General features: G+C 46.4%; 1 protein-coding gene across 1 annotated transcript in view; it reads left to right on the top strand.

Annotated features, from left to right (window-relative positions):
* Positions 1-9795: 9795 nt before the first annotated feature.
* Positions 9796-14885, top strand: part of RUFY1 (RUN and FYVE domain containing 1) — a 372133-nt gene continuing 367043 nt past the window's right edge. Inside the window, exon 1 of the mRNA XM_082252884.1 lies at positions 9796-9845. The gene's annotated coding sequence lies outside the window, so the exon portion shown is untranslated. The remainder of the gene's footprint in view (positions 9846-14885) is intronic.

The raw sequence follows: 14885 nt of genomic DNA, 5'->3' as shown, positions 1-14885 counted from the left end.
TCCAACTTTGTAAAAAGCTAGGAAATCTACTTCTAGGAAGATTTACCATTGTATGTGATGTGAGTCTCTTGGGGTTTATCCTCGCTCCTTTTCAGTGGCTTGGATTTTGACTTTCCTTCAGTGGGGGGGTTGATTAGAAATTGGCCCTAGTACCATCAAGGGCCAGGTGTTGGCTGTGGTGGTCTTCTGCTAATGACCCCTGGCCAGTGGCCACACACTCCCTGGTTCGTACCTTTCTTCAGGGTGTCCGACATTTGTTTCCTCCAGTGTGGTCCACATTACTGCCTTGGGACTTCAATTTGGTGCTTTCGGCCCTCCAGAAGCCTCCTTTTTTGAGAACCTTTGGGAGATTCCCTTGCTCACGCTGTCTCAGAAGGTGGCATTTTTGGTGGCTATCACCTCTGCGCGTAGGGTCTCGGATCTGGCGGCGTTATCCTGTTGTTCACCTTACTTGGTCATTCACAGAGATAAGGTGGTTCCTCGCCTCCTGTCTGTCGTTCCTCTCAAAGGTTGGCTCTGATTTTCATTTGAATGAAGACATTGTGTTGCCTTCCCTTTTGTCCCAGGCCGAAACATCCGAAAACTTGTCTTGGATGTAGTCTGGGCAATTAGGGTGTACCTGGCAGCTACGGAGTCTTTTAGAAAGTCAGACTCACTATTTGTGCTCATGGGTGGGCCTCGGAAAGGGTTGTCCGCTTCCTCTGCGACCATTTCCAGATGGATCAGACAGATGGTTATTCAGGCCTATTCCATCAAGGTTCAGGTTCCTTCTTTCCCTGTCAAGGTGCACTCTGCTAGGGTGCTCAGTGCCCCCTGGGCCTTCCGTCATCAGGCGTCAGTAATGCAGGTTTGCAAGGTGGCCACAAAGTTCAATAAGTGGATGTGGTGGGACGTGTTAGTATCTGCAGATGCTTCCTTTTGGCCGCAAGGTTTTGCAGGCTGCTGTTTAGAGCACTTGATCCTCCTTGAGGGTGTATTGTTTTTTGTCAGGTGGGCTCCAGTTGTTTTGGTTGAGCTCCTGTTGCCTGGTTGGCTACTGTTTAGCCTGGGGAATTTTTTTGCTGTTCCCACCCCTCATGTTTAACACTGCTTGGGAGGTCCCAATGGTTATGAAGATCAGGAGCTGTGTCCGTCAATGAATGAAAGAGAAAATGGGATTTTTGACTAACCGTAAAAATCAATTTCTCGGATGTTCAGTGAGGGACGCAGCACCCACCCCTCTGTGGAGTTGTAATTTTTCTGACACTGCTTGTAACAAAATTGAGTATCTATAGCAGGGAGAGGGAGTATACCCCCTGGGACTGCCTATAGGCGAAGCCAGATTCTTTTTCTGCCTAGTGTCCTACTCCTGTAGGGTGCAGTATAACCCAATGGTTATGAAGATCAGGAGCTCTGTCCCTCAATGAACATCAGAGAAATGTATTTTACAGTAAGTCAAAAACCCTGTTTGGTTTTTTGCATTGAAAGAGTTAATTTATTTACAAGTTTTAATTTTTTTTATTTTAGGAGCCTGTAAAGCATTGCACCCATGATCAGCTGGTGCCATGCAGGTCTCCTGCAGACTGTGAGTGTAAGCTGTCTTCCCGTGCCTCATACAAGCAGGCGGTTTTACACTGACAGGAGGAATCGGTGAACTACCACAGCACTCAACAGCACCCTGGTAGTTCATTGAGAACTGCAAACTGACTTTCGCAAAGGCTATCAGTAGTTGTAGTTTATTCATTCACAGAACTCAGAGAATCAATGACAATCCTGTGTGGGCACTCTTTTCAAAAAGTGACATCTTTTATGGGGAACTTCTCCCCCATATTGCTGTCACAGGGAGAGAGGAGATTGGCGAGCAGCTGCTGTAGCAGGAACATGTTTCATGTTCCCCCCCCCTAAAACAGGTGGAACATGTAACATGTTCCCGAAGCTGAACTTGTACTTTAAAACTAGTAAAAAGAGGGAAGGTGCATATACAGTATCTCACAAAAGTGAGTACACCTCTCACATTTTTGTAAATATTTTATTCTATCTTTTCATGTGACAACACTGAAGAAATGACACTTTGCTACAATGTAAAGTAGTGAGTGTATAGCTTGTAGCTTGTATAACGGTGTAAATTTGCTGTCCCTCAAAGGGAAATTGTCCAAATTGGGCCCAATTAGCCACCCCCCCCGGTGTCATGTAAATTGTTAGTGTTACAAGGTCTCAGGTGTGAATAGGGAGCAGGTGTTGTGTTGTGTTTGGTGTTATCGCTCTTACTCTCTCATACTGGTCACTGAAAGTTCAACATGGCACCTCATGGCAAAGAACTCTCTGAGGAGCTGAAAAAAAGAATAGTTGCTCTACATAAGGAGTGCCTAGGCCAGTGATGGCGAACCTTGGCACCCCAGATGTTTTGGAACTACATTTCCCATGATGCTCATGCACTCTGCAGTGTAGGCATCATGTAGAGCATTATGGGAAATGTAGTTCCAAAACATCTGGGGTGCCAAGGTTCGCCATCACTGGCCTAGGCTATAAGAAGATTGCCAAGACCCTGAAACTGAGCTGCAGCACGGTGGCCAAGACCATACAGTGGTTTAACGGGACAGGTTCCACTCTGAACAGGCCGCCATGGTGGACCAAAGAAGTTGAGTGCACGTGCTCAGCATCATATCCAGAGGTTGCCTTTGGGAATTAGAGGTATGAGTGCTGCAGAGGTTGAAGGGGTGGGGGGGGGGTCAGCCTATCAGTGCTTAGACCATACGCCGCACACTGCATCAAATTTTTTCTGCATGGCCCAGAAGGAAGCCTCTTCTAAAGATGATGCACAAGAAAGCCCGCAAACAGTTTTATGAAGACAAGCAGACTAAGGATATGGATTGCTGGAACCATGTCCTGGGGTCTGATGAGACCAAGTTAAACTTATTTGGTTCAGATGGTGTGAAGCGTGTGTGGCGGCAACCAGATGAGGAGTGCAAAGACAAGGTGTGTCTTGCCTACAGTCAAGCATGGTAGTGTGAGTGTCAGTCTGGGGCTGCATGAGTGCTCCCGGAACTGGGGAGCTACAGTTCATTGAGGGAACCATGAATGCCAACATGTACTGTGACATACTGTAGCAGAGCATGATCCCCCTACCTTCGGAGACAGGGCTGCAGGACAGTATTCCAACACGATTTAGACCCCAAACACACCTCTAAGATAATAAAGAAAATTGCTGCGCTAACTGAAATTCAAAGCTTCAAACATACAAACTTCAGAAGTTGGTAATAAAATCCAAATAGAAAAGCTGCTACACAGAATCTGGAATAAAAAACAGATCTAAAAGCAATATAAGAACAATGTAGCGCTAATCATCAGTAAAAAGTTCTCAGAAAGATTAAAAAGTCCATGTAAAGTCCCAATATGATCAGATGAAAAATGTAGCGAATCCGTGATACCACCACCAGACACCCAGTTCACACTGACCCTTACCACATAACGATGATCCCCATGACAGAGATCCCAAATGCCAAAAATAGACTCAGTAGGACTCGATATGTATCCTGGATAATATGCGTCCTTCTCTGGAAGTCTCAGGTCAGTAGTCACAGGTATGTAGGGAATGAAGCACAAGGCAGTATCATAGCGCAGACCATTTATTAACCAGATCAAAATAATAGATTAAAAACACTTACAAGGATCCAATCATAACGAGCATGTAAAGCAGTCCAAATTGTTTCCAAGCATGTTCCGCCACGGCATTCCACCAAAATGATGGCCGCCACGTCTCCTCACAGTGGACACGCTCGCCCACAGTGAGGAGACGTGGCGGCCATCATTTTGGTGGAATGCCGTGGCGGAACATGCTTGGAAACAATTTGGACTGCTTTACATGCTCGTTATGATTGGATCCTTGTAAGTGTTTTTAATCTATTATTTTGATCTGGTTAATAAATGGTCTGCGCTATGATACTGCCTTGTGCTTCATTCCCTACATACCTGTGACTACTGACCTGAGACTTCCAGAGAAGGACGCATATTATCCAGGATACATATCGAGTCCTACTGAGTCTATTTTTGGCATTTGGGATCTCTGTCATGGGGATCATCGTTATGTGGTAAGGGTCAGTGTGAACTGGGTGTCTGGTGGTGGTATCACGGATTCGCTACATTTTTCATCTGATCATATTGGGACTTTACATGGACTTTTTAATCTTTCTGAGAACTTTTTACTGATGATTAGCGCTACATTGTTCTTATATTACACCTCTAAGATGACCGTTGCCTTGCTAAAGAAGCTGAAGGTAAAGGTGATGGACTGGAAAAGCATGTCTCCAGACCTAAACCCCATTGATCATCTGTGGGGTATCTTCAAATGGAAGGTGGAAGAGCGCAAGGTCTCGAACATCCACCAGCTCTGTGATATCGTCATGGAGGAGTGAAAGAGGATTGCCCCCTAGGGGCGCAGCCAGGAGTCGACACTCTCTCTCCATCATGAATTCTCCATCATCATTGATTATTGTGAGCTGAGGCGAGGGGGCAGAGGTGGGGGGGGGGGAAGAAGGGACAGCGGAAGATGCCAGGTGTCTTGGGCAGTGGCGGAACTACCAGGCCCTGCCTTTCCACCACTGTTGGAGGGGCCCCAAAAGGCAAGAAGGGAGCCCCCCAGAGTGCTGCCTGCATGGTGATCCTCTTCGGGCTGGAGCTGAGTGGCCTTAACCCTGGGCAGGAAGTGACTATCTTCACTGAGCTGGTGGGCAGCCGTTTATTTCCCTGGTTCGGTATTAAGCAGGGAGCGGAGGAGAGCTGAACCTGAGCCAGAGCTCGGCACTGGAGGGTGGAACCTTTACTGGGGCAGAAGCGACGAGGCACCTTTAATGGTCTGAGGAGGTTGGTGATAAGGGATGTGCGGAGCTCTCTGACTGCTGCTTTTCCCTCCACCAGGAGCCACCGCGTGTAACAGGGGTTCGGGGTCACCAGGTGTGCCATGAGGAATTGGGGTCCCTGGGTGTGCCATGGGGGATTGGGGTCCCCAGGTGTGACGCGGAGGAACATCAGGATCCCCAGGAGTGACACAGAGGAGCATCAGGGTCCCCAAGTGTGACATGGAAAAACATCAGGATCTGATATAGAGGTACATTGGGGTCAGTGGGTATGACAGCATGACATGGAGTAATATTGGGGTCCCAGGGTGTGACATGGAAAAACATCAAAGTCCCTGGGTGTGACATGGAGGGACATTGGGGTCCCCGGGTGTGAAATGGAGGAATATGGGGGTCACTGGGTATGACAGCATAACATGGAGGAACCATCAGATCAGGGTCACTGGGTATGACATAGAGGAGTTTTTAACCCCTTCCCTTTTTTTGGGGGGGGGGGGGGGTGCAAGTAGTTGGTCTTGCCTAGGGCATAAAGGTAGTCTAGCATCGGCCCTGCCTGTAAAGCTCTGGTGAACTCCATGCCCAAGGGGATTAAGGCAGTGCTGGAAAATAATGGGAGGCCACACAAAATGTTGACATTTGGGCCCAATGTGGACATTTTCACTTAGGGGTGTACTCAATTTTGTTGCCAGCAACTACTTTACGTTGTAGCAAAGTGTCATTTCTTCAGTGTTGTCACATGAAAAGGATATATAAAAATATTTACAAAAATGTGAGGGGTGTACTCTATTTTGTGAGATACTCTAGGTAAGGCAATATACAAAGCAGTGCAAACATTGCCCAGCTCACTCAGTACAAAGCTGACATGTTGAAACAATTTTTCCGTTTTTGTGCTGAATATCGTACTTTTTTTTTTTTTTTTTTTTTGCTGACTAGATGTCACAGCTGCTTGTCAAAATCTTCCTGGCCAGGCCTGTGGATTTATTGTGCAATACCATTTATTCCTCGGAAGCTTCTGAGTATAATCTCAAATTTGTCCACAAAAGAAATAAAACCTTTCTCATGTCACAAGTTCAAGACAAGGGGCTGTTATTTCTGTCCTTCAATGGCAACCCAATGCACTAAGGCTATTCACTTCTGATGCACATGCATTGTAGGACACCACAAAATATGGAACTGCACTACTGTGCTTTTTACTGTATCAGGAAAAATGGTACATCTGATTTTTGGATCGCTAATGCTTATATGGGCCTTATTTATTCATATTCAAATTTCATCAATTTTCTTTTTGGTTTGATTTTTAGATGGTGGCTTTCCTTTTGTCATTGTTTTTATTTGCCTTATTGCTTGGACTCAGAAGCCTTCTGATGAGTAATGTGTCTAGCAGAGTCCTCTTCTGATCCTTTTTGGCAGTGGGTGGTCCTCAATGGCTTAGAAAGCAGTGCTGATATCATTACTATGGTGGTACTTTCAGGATGAATAATGCTGGAAGTCATATAGAACTGCACGATTCTGGATAAAATGAGAATCACTATATTTTTTTATTTTTTGCTTAGAAAAATTATCACGATTTATCTCACGATTCTTGGTGTAACATTATCTTTCACAATATACAAAAAATTGGCTAACTTTACTGTTTAGTTTTTTTTAATTAATTGAATTGTTTTTTTTACCAAAAAATTGCTTTTGAAAGACCACTTTGCAAATACAGTGTGACATAAAATTTTGCAACAACCGCCATTTTATTCTCTAGGGGGTCTGCTAAAACAATATTCATATTGTTTGGGGGGTTCTAAGTAGTTTTCTAGCAAAAAATACAGATTTTAACTTTAAGCAACAAGTGTCAGAAAAAGGCTTAGTCTTTAAATGGTCTGAGCTCATTTGCAGACGAAGTTCATCCCTTTGATCTAAAAGAACCAAATGATACAATGTTTCTTTTTATCTCAATGCTGAGCAATATTGTGATAAACTTTGCTGGCTGCTTTTTTTTGCGCAGAGAATGGCTCTGCACTTGTTTAACATCGTGGAAATTCCGGATTAAGATCGTGAGGGGGGGTTGAATCGAGATTGCAATCTTTTAGTGATTGTGCAGCCCTAATATCATTCAATTCAGAAGACTGAGGGTATCTAGTGGCAGAAATGAATTACTTTAGATTGTAAGCTCTCGTGAACCATCATGTATTGAATTGTATTGTAACCGTATTGTCTCCCTTAAATTGGTTAGGAAGGTGTTGTTTTCTTTTTTTTTTTAATTAAAATAGTAAACCGGTTTATACTTACTTGCTCTGTGCAATGTTATTGCACAGAGCGGCCCGAACCTCCTCTTCTGGGGTCCCTCCGTTGGCACTCTGTGCACCTCCTTTTCTGTGTCTGCCCCATTGCAAGCTGCTTGCTATGAAGGAAGACATGCGGGCTCGATTCTGAGCTGTGCTGTGTGTGTCCAAAGACACCCATAGTGTAGCTCGATCCTGCCCCCTCACTCTCTGCTGATCACTTGATTTGACTGACAGAATCAGGAGCCAATGGATTCTGCTGCAATCAGCAAAGCCTGTGAGACCAGGAAGAGAGGGAGAGAAGAAGCTGGGCACAGTGCTGGATTGATACAGGAGTTAGGGTGGGGTAAGGGTGGTAACAGACAATGGAATGTTTTTTACCTTTGAAGGATAAGGTTTTTTACCTTTTTGAAAAAAAAATAATAAATGTACTTTTTCTGCAGCTAAAATTTTTTTTATTTTTTTCATTTTCGAAGGAGTTTGCACAGCATTGCACCCACAATCTGCAGATCAGCTCCTGCAGACTCTCAGGATAGGTTTCTGCCCCTACCTTACTCCCTCCTTACTGGCTGTGATTGACAGCAGTGGGATACAATGGCTCCTTCTGCTGCATCTCAGCCAATAAGGAGGGAGAGACCCAGAAGAGCAGTTGCCCTCGTGCACATTGCTGGATCAAGATCGGGCTTAGGTAAGTATTGAGGGGGGTGCTGCACACTGAAGACTTTTTAGCATAAAGGTAAATAAAATTCAGCTTTTAGATCATTTAGGCATTTTTTAATTTGCCCAGAGATGGAGCATTTTATGTCATTTAGTTGGATGTCATTTGCAAGAACTGTGCATAAGTTTTAGGCAGATGCGAAGAAATGTTGTAAAGTAAGAATGCTTTCAAAAATATATGTTTTAATTGTTTATTTTTAACCATTTATAAAATTCAGAGTGAGGGAACAGAAGAATAATCTAAATCAATTCAATATTTGCTGCTTCTTTTAGGCTGACAAGCTTTGCAAGCTTTTTAAACTTGTGTTTTGCAGTGCTTGCCACACCATTTTCCTGGTGACAATTGCACTGTGTTTGGAGTGCCATTAGGAATAAATGCACCCAAATGTGCATTGCGTGTTTTGCCACAGTTCAGTATCGCATCGATTCTGTCCACAATTACAAATTGCCCAAAGTGAACGGGGACTTGATAAATGTTAACTTATGCATTTGGGGGCTAAAAATATGCATGTATCATACAAAGCTGCGGGAATCAATGGTGAAGAAGGATCTGAGTGTAGATCATAGACCTAATAGCATGCAATGCCAAACTGCAATTTTAAAGCAAGCAAAATGCTTTCTTTTATTACAAAAAGATATAGACTCCAGAGAGAGAGGGGGAGAGAGACGTAAATTGTGTACAGATCATTGGGAAGACCTCATCTAGAATATCCAGTTCAGTTGTGGGCACCAGTTCACAACAAGGATATTGGGGACCTGAAGAAAGTGCCGAGAAGAGCAACCAAATTAATTCCTCAGCTATGAGGAAGGATTAGCTGAACAGAATTGATTCTCTCTTGAGACGAGGCAATTTAGGAGAATATGATGGCCACGTACTGTATAATTACATAAGTGGTCCATATAGAGTGAGCTTGGTGTAGAGTTATTCACTTTAAGGACAAAGGGGGGGGGGGGTGTCATCTGGAAGAAAACAGGTTTAACCTCTCCATATGGAAAGGTTTCTTCACAGAAAGAGTTGTGAAAATGAGGAATAGATTCCCTCAAGAACTAGTTCTCGCCAGTTTTTTTTTTTATTGCGGGACTGCGACATTGCGGCGGACAGATAGGACCCTTGACTGACATTTTTTACACTTTTGGGGGTACCAGTGACATTACTACAGTAATCAGTGCTATACATATGCACTGTTACTTTAAAAATGAAACTGGCAGGGAAGGGGTTAACCTTATTGGTAAACAGTGGGTTAAATGTATCCCTAGGGGAGTGATTCTAACTGTGGGGGGGGCGTGGCTTGTGAAGTAACCACAGAGACATACGATCCTACATAGCAGGATCGTATGATCTCTGCAGTTACACCAGGGAGAATGACAGATGGCTGTGTTTACATCAGCCGTCTGCCTTTCTCCCTCTCCTGCGGGAGATGGCGAGTGGCCGGTGGACATCGAAGCTGCCGGTCACTCGCGCGGGGATGTCTGTGAACGAGCGGGGGGCGCGGTGCGTGCTCGCCCCCCACAGGCGGCTGAGAGAGTGACGTACCCATACGTCACTTTGCCCAGCAGCGGCTGCCTGCCGCAGTGTATCTGCGGTGGTCGGTCGTTAAGTGGTTAAGTATTAGCACCAAGGGTAGCTGATCCAGGGAATATCCGATTGCCTCCTAGGGAGTCACAAAGATTTTTTTTCTCCTACTGGAGCGTATTGGATCATGCTTTTATTTTATTTTTTTCCTTTCTCCTGTGGGTATAAGATTGCGTGCGTGGAGATTTTCCATTTGTATGTGCATGTTTTTTTTCTATTACTTGAACTAGATTGACTTTTGTGTCCTTTGTAACCTAACTTTGTAACAATGTAACTAGGAGACCGACTGATTTTGTAGTTGGGACACCTTTAGTACATTACTCCCAGAGTAACAATGTTTACAAATCTAGTTGTCATTTTTCTTAGGCCCAGGAGAAAATCTTCACCCAGAAGGCAGAAGAGATTAGGATTACAGAAGTAAGAGTGAAGGTTAAAGCTGCAACAGAACAAAAGGTAAGCACATTGTGTGAGATTTGCTGGAAGAAACCATGTAGAATTGTTATTTGGAAACTTGTTATGATCTCAAAAATAGAGATTGAGTTTTGTAAAAAGCTACAGAATTATATGCTAAAAAAACACATCGCTGGACTTGGCTTTTTGGATTACACCCACCCCTGAACATTTTAGTTCCTTTTCATAAACTGTGGATTATTTATTCATAATACCTTTAGGCATTTTTCAGTTTTTGCAGAAACGCACTACAGTACAATTAACATGGGTTTCCTATGGGTCACGTACACATCCGTATGTTTTTTGGAAAGGGACAGGGCCTTTTTTTTCCCGCAGCAGGTTGTGTTTCTCTTACGTCCTCCGACAGTCGCCGCCCCTCAAATAGTCTTCACCAATGGGTATTGACTTCCGCTCCGCAGGAGTAGCTAGGCATAAGACTTGTTAGAAACAAAAGCTTTTAGCATAGACACACCCATGGGGGCTGTCCCACTGGTCAATACCCCCCCTGCATTAAGCCATCCCAACTCAGTTTGTCTTCTGCCTAGCGTTAGGAGTAGATAGGCTTCCTTGTGCTGGGGCTATAGTCTCAGCCTTCTAATCTTTTCTTATGATTTTAATTTGCAAGAATGTCAGTTTTTTCTTTGCTTTACTAGCTGTTTATTTTGTCAGCTTTCGTTTTAGTCAGATCTTCGGATGAAGATGGATTTTGCGGAGCTGGGAATCGGATTGGCCGCCCTGGCTCTCCAGGGCAGAGGGTCAGAGGGATCCCCAGCCCGCCATCGAGCGTTCGGCTATGGTTCGCCCTGGCGCTATGAACGACTCATCCCTGCTCGCAGCAGGGATGCAGCCTGTGAGGTGGCTACCTCACTGGACGCATATGCGGTTGCATGCTGCAGTGTCCTGCGTTTTGGCTGACGGCATTCCCTGTCACCTGAGGACAGAGGCTTTCCGTTTAATAGAGGCACCCCACGCCATCCGGTACAGGTAAGTACTTTTCTGTCTGGGGTGGCAGTCCTGTGTTGCTGTGTGTCCCCTCATGTCTGTGCGTTTGTGGGGATCCCTGCGGGTGTCTTTTTTTAGTGCACTGCTGCGCTGTGTGGTTTTGGGGGCCCCTCTCCTGTGTCACTTTCAGTGTTTGGGAGGCGCAGACTGTGTGTGCGGCGATCGCTGCAGCTAAAAACCGCGCGGTCCGCCATTATGGATGTGGGCAGCATGTCTGGCTTCACTATGGGCTTTACAACAGCTTGCTATGTAGTGTTTTGGCGCCACCCGACGCCATCTTGTGTGTGGCAGAGCGATCGTTCCGAGCACATGTCGGCGGCCATCTTGCCGAAGCCTCCCATTACTTTCTATAGGCAGCCATTTTCCCTTAGCCTTGCAGCATATAGTTCAGCCTCTGGTGACCTCACTTCCTTTTCCTCTGGAGCAGCGATCGGTGTGGTAACACTCTGTGGGGTTCTGCAGACTGTCGCTTCCATATCTCTCTGTTTTATCCTTCCTAGCTCAGTTTTGTCCCTTTTGGGGGGGTCTGTGTACACAGTGTATATAGCGGTGGGCTGCACAATCCGCAGCGCTTTTAAAGGGCCAGTACTTTTTTGTCATTGTTTTGCAATGGAATCTCAGGACAGCAAATTCCCCCCAGCCTTGGTGGGGGACCCCAGTTCTGCTGAACCCCCCGTTATACCTAATTTGGCCGCTGTGGTGGCGACTTTAGTGTCAAAAATGGAGGTGCTGATGGCTGAACGAGCTGCTAGAAAAAGGCCTAGACTATCTTTTTCCTCTGATTCAGATGGTGATGTGGCTGCTGTGGCTGGAGTGCCCTTTTCAGGGTCTCGCTCGTCCCTGGACCCGCTGGGGTCTGAGGTGGAGGGGGTAGATGATTCTCCCCTGGGGTCGCCAGAAGAACGCGCTGCTATGGATGCATTGATTTCTTCTGTAAAGGAAACACTACATTTGGAGGATGAGCCCACTCCTCCGGGCATTGTGTCCTCTTTTGGTACACATAGGACCCGCAAGTCGGCGCAGGTTTTTCCCTGCCCCGCTGAGTTTCATCACACTGTGAATGAACAATGGCGCAGTTTAAAACGCCCTTTTCCGGTGCCTAATAGGTTTAAACTGCTTTGCCCCTTTGCGCCTTCTACGGATTTGCGCTGGTGTGTGGCTCCCCAGGTGGATCACACGTGGCCGTGTTAAACAAGGCTACTTTGGTTGCCGCTGAGGATACCCCGGTGTTCCGGGATCCTACCGACAGGAGATTGGAGTCTCTTGCCTGCCATGCCTACATGGTGGCGGGTTCCATGCTCCAACCTATTTTCGCTTCTGTCGTGGTGGCTCAGGCGGTGGCGGATTGGACTAAGGTGCTTAGACGCACTCTCGGGTCTGATTCTGCCCCACCTGCTACACTGGCCATGGTGGACCAAATTCATCAAGGGGTCATGCATTTGTGCGATGCGGCCTTGAATGAGGCCCCTTTTGGCTGCACGCCTGTCTAGTGTCGCGGTACTTAACCGTCGACTGATCTGGCTGAAGAGCTGGTCGGCTGACCAGACGTCACGGAAAACGGTGGCTGATTTTCCCTATGCAGGGTCTCGCCTTTTTGACGAGGCTTTAGATACCTTGGTAAAAGGAGTCACTGGGGGCAAAAGCACGCTGCTGCCCCAGAATCCGAAGAACAAGCCTTTTCTCGGCAAGCGGGGTCCCGCCTTTAGACCCAATCAGGGGTCCTTTCGTGCCTTTAATCCACAAAACAAGGGCACACCGTTCAAGGGCCAAGGTGGCCAGAAGAAGCCCTGGGTGGGCAAGCAAATTCCGGCCATGCCGGTGCGGCGGCTTAATCCGCCTCTGCCTGAAGGGACGCCCTCACCCGCTTCGAGGGTGGGGGGACGTTTGCGCGGTTTCCTCCAACCTTGGCTGCTTCGAATTCCGGACAGGTGGGTTCAGGAAATCATTCGATCGGGATACAAGATCGAATTCCTTTCCCAGCCGGCGGACAGATTCTTTCCCTCAAATCTTCATTTGACCCCAGGGCGCCTACAGGACCTGCATCAAGCGGTGCAGGACCTCCTTACCCAGGGGGTGATTGTCCCGGTGCCTCATCGGGACAGGTTTCGGGGGTTTTACTCGAATCTGTTCACTGTGCCCAGAAAGGAGGGCAAGGTGCGTGCTATCCTGGACTTGAAAGCTCTGAACCGCTTCGTGCGCGTTCGCAAGTTCCGTATGGAATCCCTCCGCTCGGTGGTGGCCTCCCTGAGTCCAGGGGAATTCCTGGCCTCTATGGACCTGAAGGATGCGTACCTGCACATCCCCATTTTCGAGGGTCATCAGCGGTACCTCCGGCTCGCCATAGCGGAGGACCACTATCAGTTCGTATCGCTGCCTTTCAGTCTCGCTTTGGCTCCAAGGGTCTTTACCAAAGTGCTGGCGCCTGTTCTGGGCCTGCTGAGAGCACAGGGCATTGCGGTCTTGGGATATCTGGATGATCTCCTGTTAAGATCGAGTGCCAGTCAGAGCCTGCTGCGCGATCTGTCCACTACGGTACAGACACTCCAGGAGTTTGGGTGGACCATCAATGTACAGAAGTCGACTTTGTCTCCTTCGGTTCATCTTCCCTATTTGGCAATGGTTCTGGACTCTGCTTAAGCAAAAGTGTTTCTGCCGGAGGACAAGCTCCGGACCCTACAGGACCTATAAAAAGCTCTGGTGCAACCAATTACCTTGAGAAGTCACACAATTAGATTGCACACAGGTGGACATCATTTCACTAAGTGTCACATGATCTGCTATTACATATACACACCTTTTTTTTAAAGACCCCAGAGACTGCAACTCTAACCAAACACTGGCATGAAGACCAAGGAACTCTCCAAACAAGTAAGGGACAATGTTGTTGAGAAGTATAAGTCAGGGTTAGGTTATAAAAAAATATCCAAATCTTTGATTATCCCCAGGAGCACCATCAAATCTATCATAACCAAATGGAAAGAACATGGCACAACAGCAAAGCTGCCAAGAGACGGCCGCCCACCAAAACTCACGGACGGGGTAAGGATGGCATTAATCAGAGAGGCAGCACAGAGACCTAAGGTAACCCCGGGGGAGCTGCAGAGTTCCACAGCAGAGACTGGAGTATCTGTACATAGGACGACCATAAGCCGTACGCTCCATAGAGTTGGGCTTTATGGCAGAGTGACCAGAAGAAAGGCATTACTTTCAGCAAAAAACAAAATGGCACGTTTTGAGTTTATGAAAAGGCATCTGGGAGACTCCCTAAATGTATGGAGGAAGGTGCTCTGGTCTGATGAGACTAAAATTGAACTTTTCGGCCATCAAAGAAAACGCTATGTCTGGCGCAAACCAACACCTCACATCACCCAAAGAACACCATCCGCACAGTGAAACATGGTGGTGGCAGCATCATGCTGTGGGAATGTTTTCCAGCAGCCAGGACTGGGAAACTAGTCAGAGATGAGGGAAAGCTGGATGGTGCTAAATACAGGGATATTCTTGAGCAAAACCTGTATGTGAGTTGAGGCTAGGACGGAGGTTCACCCTACAGCAGGACAATGACCCCAAACACACTGCTAAAGCAACACTTAAGTGGTTTAAGGGGAAACTGTGTTGGAATGGCCTAGTCAAAGCCCAGTCATCAATCCAATAGAAAATCTGTGGTCAGACTTAAAGATTGTTGTTCACAAGCGCAAACCATCCAACTTGATGGAGCTGGAGCAGTTTTGCAAGGAGCTATGGGCAAAAATCCCAGTGGTAAAATGTGGCAAGCTCATAGAGACTTCTCCAAAGCGACTTGGAGCAAAAGGTGGCTCTACAAAGTGTTGACTTTAGGGGGTAAATAGTTATGCACATTCACTTTTTCTGTTATTTTGTCCTATTGTTTGCTTCACAATTAAAAAAAAAAAAAACATCTTCAAAGCTGTGGGCATGTTTTAGAAAATGTGGTGGGTAGGAAAGTGCGCTGATTCAATATAGGGTGTGCTGCTACCTTAGAGTGTATGTTGTAGAATAGGTAAAGAAATCAGGTGCGCTGCC

Source organism: Pelophylax lessonae (assembly GCF_965119305.1).
Source record: "Pelophylax lessonae genome assembly, chromosome: 4".
NCBI classification, from domain to species: Eukaryota; Metazoa; Chordata; class Amphibia; order Anura; family Ranidae; genus Pelophylax; species Pelophylax lessonae.
The sequence above is the reverse complement of the archived record's forward strand: the minus strand, read 5'-3'. Positions and strand labels throughout refer to the sequence as shown.